Source organism: Hemiscyllium ocellatum, chromosome 40 (assembly GCF_020745735.1).
Source record: "Hemiscyllium ocellatum isolate sHemOce1 chromosome 40, sHemOce1.pat.X.cur, whole genome shotgun sequence".
Lineage (NCBI taxonomy): Eukaryota > Metazoa > Chordata > Chondrichthyes > Orectolobiformes > Hemiscylliidae > Hemiscyllium > Hemiscyllium ocellatum.
In genome coordinates this window covers 20,673,091-20,692,516 of record NC_083440.1, presented here as the reverse complement: position 1 = coordinate 20,692,516, position 19,426 = coordinate 20,673,091, and the positions used below count along the sequence as shown (strand labels likewise).

The window sequence follows — 19,426 nt, the reverse complement described above, 5'->3', positions numbered from 1 at the left end:
TGTTAATCCATGTATGCACCACACCGAACCCCTTGATTCGATTTCGGTCTGTAAATCACTCCTGGGTATCTGTTCTTCCACACACAAACCACCCCAAAACCCTCAATTAGAAACCAGTCTGTAACTTCTTCTCAGGAATCTGTTATTCTGTACATAACCCAACTCAAACCCTTCAATAGGTTCCATTTTGAAACTTGTACTTGGATTTTATTTTAATGTAAATAAACGCCTTGATACACCAATTAGATTCCAATCTGCAACTCACTCAAATATATCTGTCATTCCATATATAACCCAGCACAACATCCTTGATCAAATTCTAGTCTGTAACTCACTCCTGAGTATCTGTTATTCCACTTTGAAACAGACACAACCTCCTCGATCAGATTCCAGTCTGGAACTTACTCCTGAGTATCTGCTATTCCATATAGATAAACCAACTCAATCTCCTCCATCAGACTCCAATCTGTAACTCCTTTCAGGTATCTGTTCTTCAACATATAACCCACCTCAGACATTTCAATTAGATTCCAGTTTGTAAGTCGCTCCCAGGTATCTGTTATTCTGTACCAATACCATCTCCAGTCCCTCAGTTAGTTTCCAGTTTTCAACTCATACTTGGGTATTTTACTTTTATACAAATAAACCCCCGATTCATCAATTAGATTCCAATCTGTAACTCATTCATGTATATTTGTTATTGCATATGTCAACCAACCCGAACTCAAAATTAGATTCCAGCCTGTAGCACACGCCTGGGTATCTATTATTCCATATATGTAAACCACCTCGAATCCCTAAATTAGATTCTAGTCTGTAACTCACTCCTGAGTATCTGTCATTCTCCAGGTAAGCCACCCCAAATCCTCTCAATTAAATTCCACTCTGTTACTTACTCTTGGGTCTGTGCTATTCCATATATAAAGCACCCTGAACAGCTCAATTAGATTCCAATTTGTACTTCATTCCCATATCTCTGTGACTCTGTACATGAATTCACTCCAGGGTATCTGTTATTCTATCTATAAATCTCTCAATGAGATTTGAATCTGTAACTCACTTCCATGCACCCATCACTCTAAATAAGGGGGATAGACTCAAACAACAGGTCGACTGTGAAAATCGGAGATGGAAGGGAATCTTTTGTTGAGCACACTGAATTGTTAACATTTAGTGTGAAATGCTCTATAATTGGGGAAATTGCACTCAGATCATGTGGCTTTTTATACATTAATCAGCGCCTGGTTAACACTTCTGCACACCTTAACAATTACAGTTCCTATTGCACTTCCACACACACATTTCAATTCTGAATATACATTTGTCTATTGGAAACAATATAACCTTTCAATTTGTGGATAACAATCAAAGGAAAGTTTTAACTCCACACAAACCTTTGCCACGTGTCCTGTGCTATATCATTGCTTACATTTTCCGGATCTGCTCTCTACCCTGCTGAGCGTTGTGATGCTGTCCAGGGGGCAATGCAGTTTCTTCAAAACTTTCTCTGGTCTCCAAGGCAGTGACAGATCTCCTGATCAATATAACAACCATGACATTGGATGATTTCTAGCCTATACTTTCTATGAGTTTGCTGCCCACCATTCCTGCAAATACATTCACCTCTGTCGGCATTTATTTAGCAACTCGTCGTTCCAGCTGGTTGATGGTCACTTGTTCCATATCCCTCCATTCCTTGCACATCCATATGATTATGGCGCTAAAAGCCCCTGAGATACCTCTATCGTATCTGCATCCATTACCATTCCTGACATTACGTTCCAGACACCTACCACTCTCTGTCGAAAACATCCTTGGCCTTACATCTCGTTTGAACTTTCACCTTCAATGTTTGCTCCATAGTTCAAGACACTACAATTCTGTGAACGAGATTCTGGCTGTCAATTCTACTTATACATCTCATAATTATATAGAATTCTACAGAGTTTCCCCTCAGCCTCCGTTGCTCCAAGAAAAACAACCTGAGTTTTTCTGGAGTCTCCTTTTAGGTCATACCCCCTAATACAGGCAGCATCCTGGTAAAGCTCTTCTGCACCCTCCACATCCTCCCTACAATGTGGTGAGCAGAATTAAATGCAACACCCGAGAGGAAGCCAAACTACAGTCTTATAAAGCTGCAACATGACACACTAACTCTTCTTCCTTCCTTGCACTTTGTGTCAGATCCATGAGCTTCTGTACTTCCCCACACAGCTCCTTCATTTACAAACTATACTTCACAACATAACCCATCCCGAGCCTCAGGCCTACAACGTCGCCATGCCAACTATCATGCTGCACTGTTCCCACATCAAACCGGGACAGTGAAGGTGACTCGCACTTCCACAGTAACACACGTCCTTGTCTCCCTGTCCCACTCCGTCTGATATGGTGCTTCTCCCACCCCTTCCACAATTCTTGTCCCTCTGCTGACAAGCAGCCTGTCCCCATTGCCCAGAACTGACTTCTCCAACTTCACTGCTACTGCAGGGACCCCCAAACCCCTCCCTGAGAATTTCATTTGACTGATCCCCCAAAGACAGGACTGTACAGTATAAGCACGAACTGGTGAATAGGAATTCAGGATTGAAAAATCTATCGGAGCATTTGGAGGATGAAATGAGTAGTTTGAGTGGCCACCGCTCTGGACTGCAGTGTTACAGATTCCCTGATCCTGATTTTCCCAAACAATGATGAAGTTCCTGGACATACTGTGCCAGGATCTCCTGACTGAATACTGTCTCTCTTGCCCTGACTGAGAACTGGTTCCCTGAGGCTTTGGACGTGACCATTTGGTTGAAGCACATGCAGTGTGTTTGCTGCTTCAGCTGCTGTTCCAAGTGCCTGACAGTCCAGTCCCTTGACTGATCACTGTTGGAACAATAATAAGCTGCCTGGCTTATGTCTGTGATAAACAACCACGCAAGGCAGGAGCACTGTGAAACATTAGGTTCTGGTTGAGGCACCAAGGTGCAAAACTGCCAAGGAAAAGCAGAGATATTGTGCCTGTCCCTGAGCAGGACATATCTCAGGCACTAGAAAGTCTCGAGTCTAACTGACCCTTTGTCAAAGCTAAACAAAAGGAGAAATAGGGAGGTATTTATACGAGGCTGAGAGAAGGTGAGTCATGGCTCCAGAAGCAATGGCAGCAATAAAGAGGTGATAATGTCAGTGCACAGAGAGATTATAGGGAGATTAGGAGCTGTGAATGACCAGGGCTGAAGCCTGTGCTATGTGACAAAATATGTGGGGGATGGGGGTGTGGCGATGAATGAAGCAGAGGCAAATGGAAAACAAGGGAGAAGGGGAGCAAAGGGGGAAGAGGAGAGGAAAAGGGTGATGAGAGAGTGGGGAGCAAAAGAAAGAGAGACCATCAAGAAATAAGAGGTACAGAACAGTGAAAAAAATAAAATAAATAAATGAAGTAAAATTACGGAGCAGAATGAAAACAGTGGGGTCGAGATAGGATAATCACCTGAAGTTGTTGAATTCAGTATTGAGACCGGCAGGCTGTAACGTGCCTAGTCTGAAGATGAGATGCTGTTCCTCCCGTTTGCGTTCAGCTTCACTGGAACATTGCAGCAGGCCCCAGACACTCATTTCAGAATAAGCAGCGTTTCACTTGTATCTCCTTCAATTTGGTCTATTGCATACGTTGCTCTCAATGTGGTCTCCTCTATATCGGAGAGACAAAACGCCGACTGGGTGATCGCTTTGCTGAGCACCTTCGGTGTGTACACAATCAGGTGACCTTCCCGTGGCTTGCGACTTCAACACACAATCCTGCTCCCATACCCACATGTCTGTCCTTGGCCTGCTGCAATATTCCAGTGAAGCTCAACGCAAACTGGAGGAACAGCATCTCATCTTCCGACGAGGCACATTACAGTTGGACTGAAGGGTCTGTTTCTGTGCTGCACATCTCTCTGACTCTGTGCCTTAAATACATCAGATCTTTGCATCATATTGTTCTAAAAATCTCTCATTTAATACATCAAAGTGATTCTCATCATCATCAAAATCCGAACTGTTAATTCCTTCAATAGCTTCATCTCCATTTTGTTTTCTGAAATGCAGTTTGCCATTAGGTAGAGCTGGTGGGCAACTTTGTTTTACTTTTGTTGTTCGGAATTGGAGTTGGTGGGAACGGGCGGTATTTACCAGGGACGAAGTGACAACATTGAGAGTGAGGACTGAACATGCAGAAACACAAACGAATCGGAATTACACGAAAGCAAGTCTGACTTGTCTAACCAAATGCTATTTAAACTCGAAACATAAGAAATACAGCAAAAAAAAATACCCAAAACAGAATAAACAAATCTGCTGTTCAGAATTTTTAATGAAGGGTGCGCCATTCCCAGAAACACTGCAATACTAGGACGACGCGCAAAGTTGGTGGAGCAAGCTTCAAACACAACTCCTTCCTGCAAAAATCAGAATAATATTGATTCCCTAAATAAGGGACATATCAGATATTAAAACTGACAAGAACAAAACTATGCATGATCTTAACCAAAAGGCCGAGAAGCGATAGTCAATTCTTGCTGACTACCTCAGGACTCAGCTGCTTCCTATATTTTCTATCAGCCTGACTGTGACCAAAGACTTACAGCTCACGGCTCACAGTTTCATTGCTGCCCCATCGTTTCCAGATTTTCAAACGAGAGGAAACGATCCGGTCATCCAGGTGGCTTCACCTAATCTTTTCTGTGAACATGTTTGATAGTGAATGTAGATAACCAGTAATGTACCAATCAGATGCGCTGGGGCTGAGTGAACGTCCCTGAGAAGCCGGTAGTCTGTGTGACAGAGTGTGAATGAGATTGCAGCAACCCACTGGGACAGAGCTGGACACAGAGAATGGTGCAGATCAGAGGGAGGCACTGCAGCGTCCCATTGTAGGCATCAGCTGTCTGACTGGGCTCCTTCCCGAGTCCCACTTGCCATGGTTTTCCCCGTGCATGATTAAATCTGGCTCTAGTGTGTCCCCTCAAGCAGTGCACAGCCAATAGTAACCACTCAATGAAGATAGCAGGGATTACATACATACCTTGGTGAAATGTGACATTTCGTTTAAAACAAATAACCCCTACCCCCGCCCTCACTTCCATGTATTCTCTTCATATATGCAATTGCCTGGAGTTTGTGCTGTTCCATTCTCTGGCCTAAACAAACTGCACTGTTAACAATGCTAAAAAATCCTGCCTCGCCACAAGGCAAATCAAGACAAAAAATGAAACAGGTTCTAATTCTGATCAAGTACGATCACTGGAACTATTATTTTACTGTTCTGAACTAAAATCCTTAGACTAATCATTCCATTTTGTATTATGTGAACTTTGATCTCCAAACCATGAAACTCTGCCAACCCTGCCAATTGAAATGAACAGAACCATGGTGGACCTGAAGTTCGATCGAGAGAATCAGCCACAAATGATTTGGCTTTGTCTCCAAATATTCCTATTGCAATTTGCTACCTTAGAATGGCAAATCAAGACTCACAGATTCATGGAGTTGTACAGCACGGAAATAGACTCATTGTTTAAGTGGCTGGCATCCATCAGATAACTTCAATAAACCTAGACCCACTTGCCAACATTTGGCCCATATCCCTCTGAAACCTTCCTATTCATTTCCCCATCCCGATGCTTTTCAAATGTTGTAATTGTACCCTACTTCATCACCTCCTCTGGCAACTCATTCCATATATACACCATCCTCAGCATGAAAAAAAGGTTGCCCCTCAGGTCCCTTTTAAATCTATCTTCTCTCAAATTAAACCTGTGGCCTCTTCTTTTGGACTCCTCTATCCTGGGAAAAAAATCCCCCTCATGATTTTATAAACGTCTCTAAGGTCACCCCTCAGCCTTCAACATCCCACACAGAAGATTGTCGCTCACCTTGCTGAAGTCCATGTCGACAACGTCTGCTGCTCTGCCTTCATCAATCCTCATTGTCTCCTCTTCAGAAACCTCAATCAAGTTAATGAGAGATGATTTCCCACACAAAAAGCCATGATAACTATCCCTAATCAGTCCTTGCTTTTCCAAGTGCACGTAAATCCTGATCCTCAACGTACCCTGTCCGTGTTGAGGTGTTGGAGATGATTGTGAGGAAACCCCATGGAAAAGTTGTCCTGCTGAGATGATAGGCTTGTGGTCACCAGAAACATTTCCCTTTATGGTATGGATAACTTTAACCATTGAGAATGTATACCTTGATTCCCATTGACTTCTGTCCCAGGCGCTCATTCAGTTATATTCGAACAAATCCTGCAAAGAGCTCTCACTCTCTCTCTCGCCTTTCCTGTTCAGTTTCTCTCTCACTCTCTCTCTCGCCTTTCCTGTTCAGTTTCTTTGTCCATGCTCTGATGTAACAGTACAGTAGAATAGAGTAACTTTTATTTGTCATTTCTACCACATACAACTGATCCAGTAAAAACTAGACAATGTTCCTCCAGTACAGAGGGCGCTACATGAACAGCACAAACTACACAACTGTTCATGGCATAAGAAATGGAAAACACACAAGTTACAGTGTAACAGAAGAATGATGGATGATAGACACTTTTCTAGCAGCAATATGTAGGAATTTCAGATTAGAAAGAGTCCAATCATTAATGAGCCTGATGGCTTGGGGAAGCAAACTGTTGCACAGTCTGGCTGTGAAAGATCGTACGACCTGGTATCTTCTGTCAGATGGCAAGTGGGAGAAGAGTTTGAGTGAGGGGTGTGTGGGGTCTTACACAATGCTCTTAGCCTTTCAGATGCAGCGCGTGGTGTAAATGTCTGTAATGGAGGGAAGATAGACCCCAATGATCCTTTCAGACTGCAATGAGTTCTGGGCCTCTGTGGATACAGTGGACTCGAACTCAGAGAGTGTTTAGTCAGTTGTTGCAAATATTTACCTCTTGATATTTTCCTTTTAACTCTCCCAATGTTGGAGCAAAACTGGAGCAGCTTGATTAGCCTTAGGTCTGATTTTGAAGGACAAACAGTTCTTGATTTTCTGAAGCGTCTCTGACATTAACATCAGTTTTGAATTGATTTTATTGTCCAAACAATTCAAAACCCACTTTATTGTTAGTGATGCTGTAGGAAATCAAGACACTCGGTTCACTGTGCCTACAAAATCATTCATTCCTGTTATGACTGAATTCAGAAAGACAAACCCAAACGATGTAGTGCATGAAAGTGAGGAAAGGCAGACAGGCTTCCGAATCATTTTATATCGTTACTAGAGGAGCAGGACAACCGAAACAGGGAGGGACAGGAAAATGACTGAAATACCTATCAGATTTATAAAATTAATTCGTACTATACTTTACTGTTCTAATCTCAAATATCCAGGGATATGCATCCTATTAAAATGGCAGGTGGGCAGAGGGAATTGGGTTGCCTTGTTCGAAAAAAAGTCATAACGGGAGTTATCGACAGGCCTCCAAACAATAATCAGGATTTGAGACACAAGATACAGCAAAAGACAGAAAAGGCATGTAAGAAAGGTAAGGTTACTGTGATCATAGAGGATTTCAATATGCAGATGGATTGGGAAAAAAACAGGTGGTCATGGATTGCAAGAAAAGGAATTTGTGGAACGTGTACGGGATGGCTTTCTGGAGCAGCTTGTGGTGGAGCCCACTAGGGGACAGTCAATGCTGGAGTTAGTGTTGTGCAATGAGGCAGACTTGATAAGGGAGCTTACGGGGAAGGGACCCTGAGGAGGCAGTGACCATAATATGAATGTATTTACTCTGCAGTTTAAGAGGGAGAAGGAGGAATCAGATGTAACCGTATTAGTAAATATATTACAGTTGAATAAAGGCAACTACAGAGGCATGAGGGAGAAGCAGGCTATAGCGGAGCAAACAGCAGACAGCGGGGAGATGCAGCAGCCGATCCAAGCTCCTTCAAGACAGACGAAGGAAATGGAAGAGGAGGGATCACAGGAGGCAGAGGATTGGATTACTGTCAAAAGCAGGAAGAGGAAACATCTCAAGGGCCCCAAAGCCACCCAACAAAGGGGGAAGCGACACCTACACGACAAGGATACAGGCAGCTCTTCCAATGGTGAGGACGGGCGCAAGGAGGATCGTCACCAGAGGAAGAGACAGAGCGCCGTGGGGAAAAAGGAGGGCAGCACCGCCCAAGCAGGAAAAGATGATTCCTCTGAGGGAATGGGTAAAGGCTTCCCCCCAACCAGTGAGAACCAATAGCTACCCAGCGTCCCACAGCTCCAGGTAACTGGGAGCAGTGGTCCTGCGACAGCCCCGCTGTCAGATGGAGAGTGGATGCTGCGGGCCCTGGGCCCGACCCGAACACACCAGAGAAGGGAAATGGCTCCAGCGTGGAGCCGGACAATTACCTCAGCCCTGGGAAGGTCCAGCAGTTTGCCGTCACCACTAGGATGCACACAGCTACCCCAGAGGGGCAGGACCAGCAGTAAATGGACACTGTTAACCTCGTAAACTGTGAATATGGGGTTAAAAATTGCCAACATCAATGTGCATAGCATCAAATCGGCTACGCTATGTGTTTCTACGAGGGCCTTCCTGACCAACGTTAAAGCCAACGTCTTGTTTCTGCAGGAGTGTGGGATATCGCATCTCAGCAGCTACAGGAGATGGTCGAGCTTGTGGGCCCATGGGCCGTCAGTTTGGTTGGGAGGCAATGATAGCCGCGCTTCCGGCCTGGTTATCCTGTTGCGAAGACGCAACTTCATCATCTCCGACTTTAAAAAGGTGGTGGGCGGGCATGTCGCCGACGTCATGTAAAGGAATGCTCCCCTGAGACTGATTAATGTTTACGCTCCAGTGGGTAAGAGTGAACGGTTGGCCATCCTGTAGCAGCTTCCACTGTTGCTGGCTACGTCCAGGCTGGTCATTCTGGCCGGAGACTTCAACTGCATCTTTGATACAGATGGAAGATCTGGTGGGGGTACAGTAAACTGGACGCCATGTCCAGAGCTCTGATGGACACGGTAAAATATACCAAGCTGCACGACGTCTTCAGTGCCCCTGCAGAGGGAGTGCAGTGTAGATACACCTGGTCACGGGCAGACGGGTCTATCCGCTCAAGGATAGATTACCTGTTTGTGTCCCGAACGCTATCGGTCAGATCCACCGACGTCAAGCCGGTGTTCTTCTGTGACCACTGCCTCCTGCTGGCCGACTGTCACCTACAGGACGAGCAGCGGGCGGGTAAGGGGACGTGGAAGCTGAACAGAAAGCTGTTGACCCCGGGAAACATTGAGGAGCTCAAGAGGGACTACGCAGGTTGGAGAACCGTGAAACGCCTCTTTGAGTCCCCAGCAAACTGGTGGGAAACAGTAAAAGGGAACATCAAGAGGTTCTTCATCCTCAAAGGTGTTCAGGAGGCGAGAGAGAGGCAGGGAAAACTTTCCCAGCTCCAGGAAATTATGCAGAACCTACTCCTGCTGCAGACGTTGGGGGTTGATGTCACGGAGGACCTCAAGGAAGTGAAGGGCCAGGAAGCCTCGCTGTTTGCCTCGGAGGCTTCCAAGATAATCTTCCGGTACAGTGTCCACTCGGTGGAGCAGGACAAGATGTGCTCGCGTTTCTTCTTCCAGAAGGTGCGCAAAGAGAGCTCTGTGCTCAGCAGCCTGAAGGAAGAAGATGGCTCGATAACATCATCTCTGACTGACGTCATGAGGATCAGTAAATCCTTCTGTGCCAGTCTGTATGACGCGAAGCCAACCGACAGAGCGGCCTCGCAGTCGTTCCTGTCCTCTATCACGGAGGTCTTAGACGACAGAACACGTGAGAGGCTGGACCAGCCGCTATCTCTGGACGAACTGACCAAGACCCTTGAGTCCTTTGAAAAGAATAAAACTTCCGGAAGTGACGGCTTACCGGTCGAGCTCTATTCCGCTCTGTGGGACTTGATTGGCCAGGACCTGCTGGAGGTGTATGTCAGTATGCTTCGGGCAGGTACCATGAGCAAATCCATGAGGAAAGGCATCATCACCCTCATCTACAAGCGGAATGGGGAGAGGAAGGAACTCAAAGATTGGAGACCAATCTCACTGTTGAAGTGGATTATAAAATTCTGTCAAAGGTAATCGCCAACCGAGTCAGGCAGCTCTGGGGTCGGTGATTCACCCTGACCAAACCTGTGCTGTGCCAGGCAGGAAGATCACTGAGAGTCTTGCACTCCTCAGGGATATGATCGCCTCCGTGCAGGACAGAGGGTTGGACACCTGCCTGATCAGCCTGGACCAGGAGAAAGCCTTTGACAGGATATCACACAGGTATATGAGAGATGTTCTCTCCAAAATGGGCTTTGGGGAGGGAATCTGCAATTGGATCAGACTGCTCTACACCAACATTGTCAGTGCATTCTCAATCAATGGGTGGGAATCAGATAGCTTCCCAGTCAGATCTGGAGTCAGGCAGGGCTGCCCTCTCTCTCCTGCCTTGTTTGTGTGCTGCATGGAGCCATTTGCCGAGTCCATCAGGAAGGATGCGAGCCTGAGGGGGGTGACTATTCCTCGCAGTGGGGGCCTGTAGGTTAAGGCCTCCCTGTACACGGATGACGTCGCCGTTTTCTGTACAAAGATCTGGGCAACGGGGGAATAAATACATCCAATGCCACCCTCACCCTGATGGCCACTTTTGTGTGTGGCTGCATCAAGCTATGTGTGGAACCCCGGTACACAAAAGTGTCACTAAATTCTGAGGTTCTACCTGTCCTCGGTGTTGCGAAGGAAGGGCCTGGCCTCGCTGCCGCGGAACGCTCCGAGAAGTTGGACCGCTCCGTATCACCTGTACTTCGTGAAGAAATTTATGAAGAAAAACACCTTTGACCACAAGTCCATCAGGAAGTTGTCAGCACGTAGTGTCCTTGAGACCCTTCGGGAAAAGGAGAGGGATGATCAAATTGAGTGGTTCCTGAGCAGACTGTCAAAGCAATTTGGCAGAATGCCTCATCGCCAGAACTTTCCAACAAGCACCAACACATGGCTTGGCTGGTGGTAAGAAGGGCTCTGCCCGTGAGATCCTTCATGCATGCCCGGACTCTCAGCAGCACCCCGCACGCTGCTTTCGAAGCGGCTGCGGGGCGGGGGAAACGAGACTGTCACACACCTCCTTCTGGAATGTGCCTACTCAAAAGAAGTTTGGAGAGGAATGTAGTGGTGGTTGTCGAGGTTCGTCCCGAGCAGCGCCATGACGCGGGACTCTGTGCTCTACGGCCTGTTCCCTGAGATGCACACTGAGACGAACATCAACTGTGCCTGGAGGATCATCAACTCGGTGAAGGACGCTCTCTGGGTGGTCTGAAACCTGTTGATCTTCCAGCTGAAGGAGTTGACCCCGACTGAGTGTTGCAGACTGGCACATTCCAAGGTCCAGGACTACGTATTGAGGGACGTGCTGAAGCTTGGGGCAACTGCCGCCAAGGCGCTGTGGGGAAAGACCACCGTGTGACATGTGCCTGCCTAAAGAAGAACAGGGGGCCCATGCAGTCATTTGGGCTCTGCTGACGCCTCAGCTAAAAAATGTAATCGTACAGACCTGTAAATAGGAACGATTACTCTGTTTTGCTATGCAAGGAAATGGAATGTTTACATATGTATAGCATGTCCACTTGTATAGACCATCAAAGTATTTTATGAATAAAGTATATTTTTGAAATAAAAAAAAATTACACTTGAATAAAGGCAACTACAGAGGCATGAGGGAGAAGCTGACCGGAATGGACAGGGAGAGGAGCCTGTTGAAAATGTATTGCTGGTTAAAGCACAGCAGGTCAGGCAGCATCCAAGGAATAGGAAATTCGACGTTTCGGGCATAAGCCCTTCATCAGGAATGAGGAGAGGGTGCCAGGCAGGCTAAGATAAAAGGTAGGGAGGAGGGACTTGGGGGAAGGGCGATGGAGATGTGATAGGTGGAAGGAGGTCAAGGTGAGGGTGATAGGCCGGAGTGGGGTGGGGGCGGAGAGGTTAGGAAGAAGATTGCAGGTTAGGAGGGCGGTGCTGAGTTGAGGGAACCGACTGAGACGAGGTGGGGGGAGGGGAAATGAGGAAACTGGAGAAATCTGAGTTCATCCCTTGTGGTTGGAGGGTTCCCAGGCGGAAGATGAGGCGCTCTTCCTCCAACCGTTGTGTTGTTATGTTTTGCCGGTGGAGGAGTCCAAGGACCTGCATATCCTCGGTGGAGTGGGAGGAAGAGTTAAAGTGTTGAGCCACGGGGTGGTTGGGTTGGTTGGCCCAGGCATCCCTGAGGTGTTCTCTGAAGCGTTCCGCAAATAAGCGGCCCGTCTCCCCAATGTAGAGGAGTCCACATCGGGTGCAGCGGATGCAATAGATTATGTGCGTGGAGGTACAGGTGAATTGGTGGCGGATATGGAAGGATCCCTTGGGGCCTTGGAGGGAAGTGAGGGAGGAGGTGTGGGTGCAAGTTTTACATTTCCTGCGGTTGCAGGGGAAGGTGCCGGGAGTGGAGGTTGGGTTGGTGGGGGGTGTGGACCTGACGAGGGAGTCACGAAGGGAGTGGTCTTTGCGGAACGCTGATAGGGAAGGGGAGGGAAATATATCCCTCACAAAGGGAGTGGACTTTGCGGAACACCTCAGGGACGCGCGGACCAAACAACCCAACCACCCCGTGGCTCAACACTTTAACTCTCCCTCCCACTCCACCGAGGACATGCAGGTCCTTGGACTCCTCCACCGGCAAAACATAACAACGCGACGGTTGGAGGAAGAGCGCCTCATCTTCCGCCTGGGAACCCTCCAACCACAAGGAATGAACTCAGATTTCTCCAGTTTCCTCATTTCCCCTCCCCCCACCTCGTCTCAGTCGGTTCCCTCAACTCAGCACCGCCCTCCTAACCTGCAATCTTCTTCCTAACCTCTCCGCCCCCACCCCACTCCGGCCTATCACCCTCACCTTGACCTCCTTCCCCCTATCACATCTCCATCGCCCCTCCCCCAAGTCCCTCCTCCCTACCTTTTATCTTAGCCTGCCTGGCACCCTCTCATCATTCCTGATGAAGGGCTTATGCCCGAAACGTCGAATTTCCTATTCCTTGGATGCTGCCTGACCTGCTGTGCTTTAACCAGCAACACATTTTCAACTGTCATCTCCAGCATCTGCAGACCTCATTTTTTACTGGTAGAGGAGCCTAACAGGACCTACAGTGAAACAGCGATGGCAGGAGTTTCTGAGAATTATTCGAGAAACACAGCAACAATTCATGCCAAGGAAAAAGAAGCTTACTGAAAGGAGGATGAGACAACCTAGTTGACCAGGGAAGTCAGGGACAGTATAAAAGCAAAAGAGAAAATATAAAATGTGGCAAATAATAATGGGAAGCCAGAGGATTGGGAAGCCTACATCGACCAACAGAGGGCAATGCAGAAAGAAATAAGGAGGGGCAAGATTAAATATGAGGGTAAGCTAGCCGTTAATATTAGAAAAGATTGCAAGAGTTTCTTCAGATATATAAAGGGCAGAAAAGAGACATAATGGACACTGGTCCTCTGGCAAAATTATCTGGAGAAATTGTAGTGTGGAACAAGGAAATGGCAGCGGAACTGAATAAGTACTTTGTGTCAGTCTTCATGGGCAAGACACAAATCATATCCCAAAATTTCAAGAGGGTCAGGGGAAGAGATGAGTATGGTAGTCATCACCAAGGAGAAGGTGTTAGAAAAATGGAAAGGTCTGAGAGTGGATAAATCACCAGGACCAGAGGGGCTACAGCCCAGAGTTCTCAAAGAGGTAGTTGAAGAGTTAATGGAGGTTTTCACAGTGATCTTTCAGGTATCACTGGACTCGGGGAGGATCCCGGGGGACTGAAAAATTCCTTATATTGAAACAGTGAGAGCGTCTAGCAGGTGGTATATTATGAATGGTTTCTGTATGTGAGAGAGTGACAAAGAGTGAGAAGAGGAGAGAGTATTAAATATTTGAGTGTGAGTGATAGACAGAAAGTGCAGCAAAGGGTACATTGCTAAAGATTTGTGCGTATGAATGCAGCAGAGGGGGAATTAGAAAAATGCCTGTGTGAGAGAGACAACATGATATACAATACATCGAGGGATGGGGAGACACAGTTAATTTAGGATTTGAGTGTGACACAGAGAAAGTGCAGCAGAGGGCAATTTATTAAAGATTTGTGAGAATGAGACAGAGTGATACAGAGATAGTCCAGCAGAGGAGAGATAATGTAATATTATTGTCTGAACGAGCATGTGACAGAGAGAAAGTAAAGCAGAGAGGATATTATTATACATTTGTCTGAGTGTGTGTGTGTGTGTGTGTGAGAGAGAGAGAGAGAGAGAGAATAATACAGACAGAGTGCAGAGGAGGGACGTACTTAATTCAAGATTTGTATGTCATCTGTATACAGGGAGGCATATGTCTGCAGGCCCTGGCTGCCTGGAATAGTTCCCCTCACACTCACATGCTTCCTCAATAACTCAGCAAAAGGCTCTCGAGAAAGGTGGCACAGTAGTGAGCACTGTTGCCTCACAGCGCCAGAGACCCGGGTTGAATTCCTGCCTCAGGCGACTCTGTGTGGAGTTTGCACTTTCTCCCTGCGTGTCTGCATGGGTTTCCTCCGGGTGCTCCGGTTTCCTCCCACAATCCAAAAATGTGAATGTTAGGTGAATTGGCCATGCTAAATTGCCCGTAGTGTTAGGTGAAGGGGTGAATATAGGAAAATGGGTGTGGGTGGATTGCGTTTCGGCGGGTCGGTGTGGACTTGTTGGGCTGAAGGGCCTGTTTCCACACTAAGTAATCTAATCTAAACATACATACAAGACACAAGAGCATGGGCAGTGCTGCCTGACTATGGATCTGATCGGTAAAGCTTTCCGATTCCCACCCATTGATTGAGACTGAGCTCACGATGTTGGTGGAGAGCAGTCAGATCTAATTACAAATTTCCTCCCCCCAAGCCATTTTGGAGACCACACCCTATATGGAGAAGTGCAATATCCTGTCAAAGGCCTTCCCCTGGCTCAGGCTGATGAGGCCATCCCTCAGGTCCAGCCTGGTACAGCACAGGTTTGATTGGGGTGAATCACCAATCCAACAGCAGTTCGCCAATTGATGATAATGTATGAACACCTCTCTTGTATAACAAAAAAGTTGCCCCCCAAGATTTTACAAAGCATTAATGTTGGCATGTGTCAGATGCTACAGATTGAATGCCAGTATCAACAGACATGGGATGCACGCAGCTGTTACCCATTGTGCATGCCCTGCGATGTTAATGCCATGTCTCCAAGATAGATGTGTGGGAGAGCAAACAGCAACCTAATGTCACAGACACTCACTTACTTTTGTGTTGAGAGTTCTCAGCCCTTCATTGCTTTTTGGCAGGGGGTAGAATAGGAACATATATATATTAAATGAGGCAAGATAAGTAATAATAAATAGTGAATGTGTTCCTTGCCATTTACTTGTAATAATCTCATCTTTGCCTCCAGGATTTGCTTGGTAAATTTGACCTGTAAATCGCAATGACAAGAAAGACCTCATTTGACATCTCACACAATTCTTCCAAATTGTCCACCATCATTGATGTCTTTTGCCAGTGTCCTGTTGTGAGGAGGAAGAGAGTTCCATTGGCTAGGGAGATGTTTGAAAAGAAAAGGCAGTCAACAATGCCCAAGTAACTTTCTCATGGTTAATTGAGTTTGCAAAGAAGCATCAGTTTAGATATGTCACATTAGTTAATTGGATGAACAAAGTATACAACAGTGACAATTGGTATCAGTGACTGATACCAGAGGACAAACAGACAGACGGCACAAAAGGTTTTAATCTTGTTAAAGCATTCTGTTCTCTCATGGAAATGACAGCAAACTCTTCCCGTGACCTTCCTCCTCTTCTTCTGGTCCATCTTTCATCTGCCTGATGAGGACTGCTCAATGAAGACTGCTCTCTGGGGACAGGCTAAGGAGATCTGCTATCGATGACATCTGCTTGTTGAGAAGTACCGTCAGAACCTCTCTCTGCCCCAACAAATTATTCAATCATATTTCCAGGGACGGGTCCTTTATACTATGTCAATCAATTATCCAAACTCTTTTGGCCAGTGGTCATGGGGCAGCTGCATTGGAACTACTGGAAATAGCAGCTTATAAACCTTGGGATGCAGGTGCTTGTGGTTTGGAAAGCGAGGAACAAAGGGATCTTGTCAATGTTGTGGGAGGGAAGAGCAGGGGTGGTGAGGGCAGAAGAGTGGGAAATGGTTGGGACATGGCTAATGACCATGTCTATCCCAGTAAGTGCCTCAAATATTTTACCTCAAGTGAGGATTCCACCAGTCTCCACTTTCCACCCACCAGCATCTTTGATTTGATTATTGTCACATAGACCTAGATACAGTGAAAAGTTTTATTTGCCTGCAGTACAGGCAGATTATACTATACGAAGTGCATTAGGTAATACAACAAAGCAAAGACTGCAATGTTACAGCTGCAGAGAGGAGGTGCACAGAGAGCGAGATCCATATTAAAATTAAATTCAATGGCCCATTCAGAAATATAATAATACATCTAATAATCTTCACATCATTCAGGTGGGCAGATGGGGTTACTGAGGCTTTACAAGGAAGTAGTCACACCACAGGTACAACAAAGAGGCAGGTGGGATGGGAAGGGAACCAGCAGACAGTGCAGGGATCCCTGTAGCCATTCCCCTCAAAGGATATATTGTTGTGGTTAGTGTTAGGATTTCGGGGGCGGGGGGGAGTGTGCCGGTGGTGGTGAAGTGACTTACCGGGGTAAGTCATGGAGTACATGTCTCTGGCACAGTGTCTGTCCTTATTGCTCAGAAGGGAAATTGGCAGGGGCTGCGGGTGGGGGGTGGGGGGGAATAAGCAGAGCATTTGTCACCAGGGACTCCCGAGTTAAGGGGTCAGAAAGGGAATAAAAGACACTTACATTTGGGGTGTTGCCTCCCAGGTGCCAAAGTTCGTGATGCCTCAGATCGTGCTTCGGGATCCTTGTATGGAGGGAGCAGCTCCAAATCGTGGTCCACATAGGCACTAAGGACATAGTTAGGGAAAGGGATGTGGATTTAAGGCAGAAATTCAGGGAACGAGGGTGGAAGCTCAGAGCGAGAACAAACAGTTGTTATCTCTGCTTTGTTATCCATGCCACATGCTAGCGAGGCGAGGAATAAGGAGAGAGCGAAGTTGAACACGTGGCTGCTGGGATGGTGCAGGGGGGAAGACTTTCGGATATCTGGAGAATTGGGGCTCATTTTGGGGTAGGTGGGACCTCTACAAATAGGATGGTCTACACCTGAACCAGAGGATCCCAATATCCTGCCGGGGGGAGCACTTTGGCAGGGTTTAAACTAATTCATCAGGGGGATGGGAACTTAAATTGTAGTTCCAGTGTCCAGGATATTAAGGTCAGAAACATGGTTTCAAGGTTGCGAGAGTGCACCAGCAAGCAGGAAGGTGGTATGAAGTGTGTTTACTTCAACACCAGGATCTTCCAGGATAAGGTGAGTGAACTTGCAGCATGGGTTGGTACCTGGGACTTCAATGTTGTGGCCATTTCAGAGACATGGATAGAGCAGGGACTGGAATAGTTGTTGCAGGTTCCGGGATTTAGTTGTTTCAGTAAGAACAGAGAAGATGGCAAAAAAGGGGGAGGTGTGGCATTGTTCGTCAAGGGCAGTATTACTGTGACAGAAAGGATGTTTGAAGACTCGTCTACTGAGGTACTATGGACTGAGATTAGAATTAGCAAAGGAGAAGTCACCCTTTTGGGAGTTTTCAATCAGCCTCCGGATTAGTTCCAGAGGGAGAGGAAAGGATTGCAAATCTGATTCTGGAACTGAGCAAGCGTAACAGGGAAGTTGTTATGGAGAGAAAAATGGCTCTCAAGGGTTACAATCTAGCCAGGAAACACCTGAAAAGAGAACTAAGAAGAGCCAGCAGGCAACATGAGAAGTTGTTGGCTGATAGGATCAAGGAAAACCCTGAAGCTTTTGATCGGTATAATCAGGAATAAATGACTCGCGATAGATTAGGGCCAAACAAGAATGGTAGTGGGAAGTTGTGCGTGGAGTCTGAGGAGATAGGAAAAGTGTTAAATGATTTTTTTTGTCAGTATTCACACTGGAAAGAGACAATATTGTCAAGGCAAATACTGAGATGGAGGCTACTGGACTAGACAGGATTGAGGTTCACAAGGAGGAGGTGTTAGCAATTCTGGAAAGTGGGAAAATAGAAAAGACCCTGGGCCAGATGGGATTTATCCTAGGATTCTGTGAGAAGCCAGGGAGGATATTGCAGAGCTTTTGACTTTGATCTTTATGTCGTCATAGTCGACAGGAATAGCGCCGGAAGACTGGAGGATAGCAAATTTTGTCCCCTTCGCAAGAAGGGGAGTAGAGACAACACTGGTAATTATGGAGCAGTGAGCCTTACTTCAGTTGTGGGTAAAGTGTAGGGAAGGGTTATAAAGAGATAAAATTTATAATCATCGAAAAAAGGAATACGTTGATTGGGAATAGTCAATACGGTTTTGTGAAGGGTGCATCGTGCTTCTCAAACCTTACTGAGTTCTTTGAAATGGTGTCTAGATTAGAGTGGTGCTGAAAAAGCACAGCAGGTCAGGCAGTATCAGAGGAGCAAGAAAATTGACATTTCGGGCAAACGCCCTTCATCAGGATCCTGTTCCTCAGATGCTGCTTGACCTGCTGTGCTTTTCCAGCGCCACTCTCATCTAGACTCTGGTTTCCAGCATCTACAGTCCTTGTTTTTACCTCGTTGAAATAGTGACCGAACAGGTGGATGAGGGTAAAGCAGTTGACGTGATGTACATGAATTTCAGTAAGGTGGCCGATAAGGTTCACCACGGTAGTCTAGTGCACAAAGTACAAAGACATTGGATTGAGGGTGATTTAGCAATTTGGATCGGAAATTGACTAGTTTTTGGCAGTGTAGGTGAGCCAAGAGATCTCAGTGTCCATGTAAATAGATCCCCGAAAGTTGTCATCCAGGTTGATAGAGTTATTTAGGCATACGGTGTGTTAGCTTTTATTGATAGAGAGATTGAGCTTCAGAGTCACGAGGTCATGCTGCAGAGGTACAAAATTCTGGTGAAGCCTCTCGGAGTATTGCGTACAGTTATGGTCGCCGCATAATTGGAAGGATGTGGAAACTTTGGAAGGTGTTCAGAGGAATTTCCTAAGATGTTGCCTGGTAAGGAGGGAAGGTGTTGTGAGGAAAGTCCAATTCCTCCATGCCACCTTGATATTCTAAATTAATCTAGGCTCATTTGTCAGCGCTTGGCCCATATCCCTCAATGCTTCCTATTCATTAAGCCATCTAAATGCCTTTCACTTTTTGTAATTGTACCAGCCTTCCTCTGGCAGCTCAATCCATACATGCACCACCTTTTGCATAAAAACATTGCCCCTCAGGACCCC

At 46.4% G+C, this 19,426-nt stretch overlaps 1 non-coding gene across 1 annotated transcript; it reads right to left on the bottom strand.

Moving 5' to 3' along the window:
- Positions 1-4,344: 4,344 nt before the first annotated feature.
- Positions 4,345-4,535, bottom strand: LOC132834571 (U2 spliceosomal RNA). Its single transcript, XR_009647212.1, has one exon. It is a non-coding gene; the product is annotated as a U2 spliceosomal RNA (small nuclear RNA).
- Positions 4,536-19,426: the final 14,891 nt, after the last annotated feature.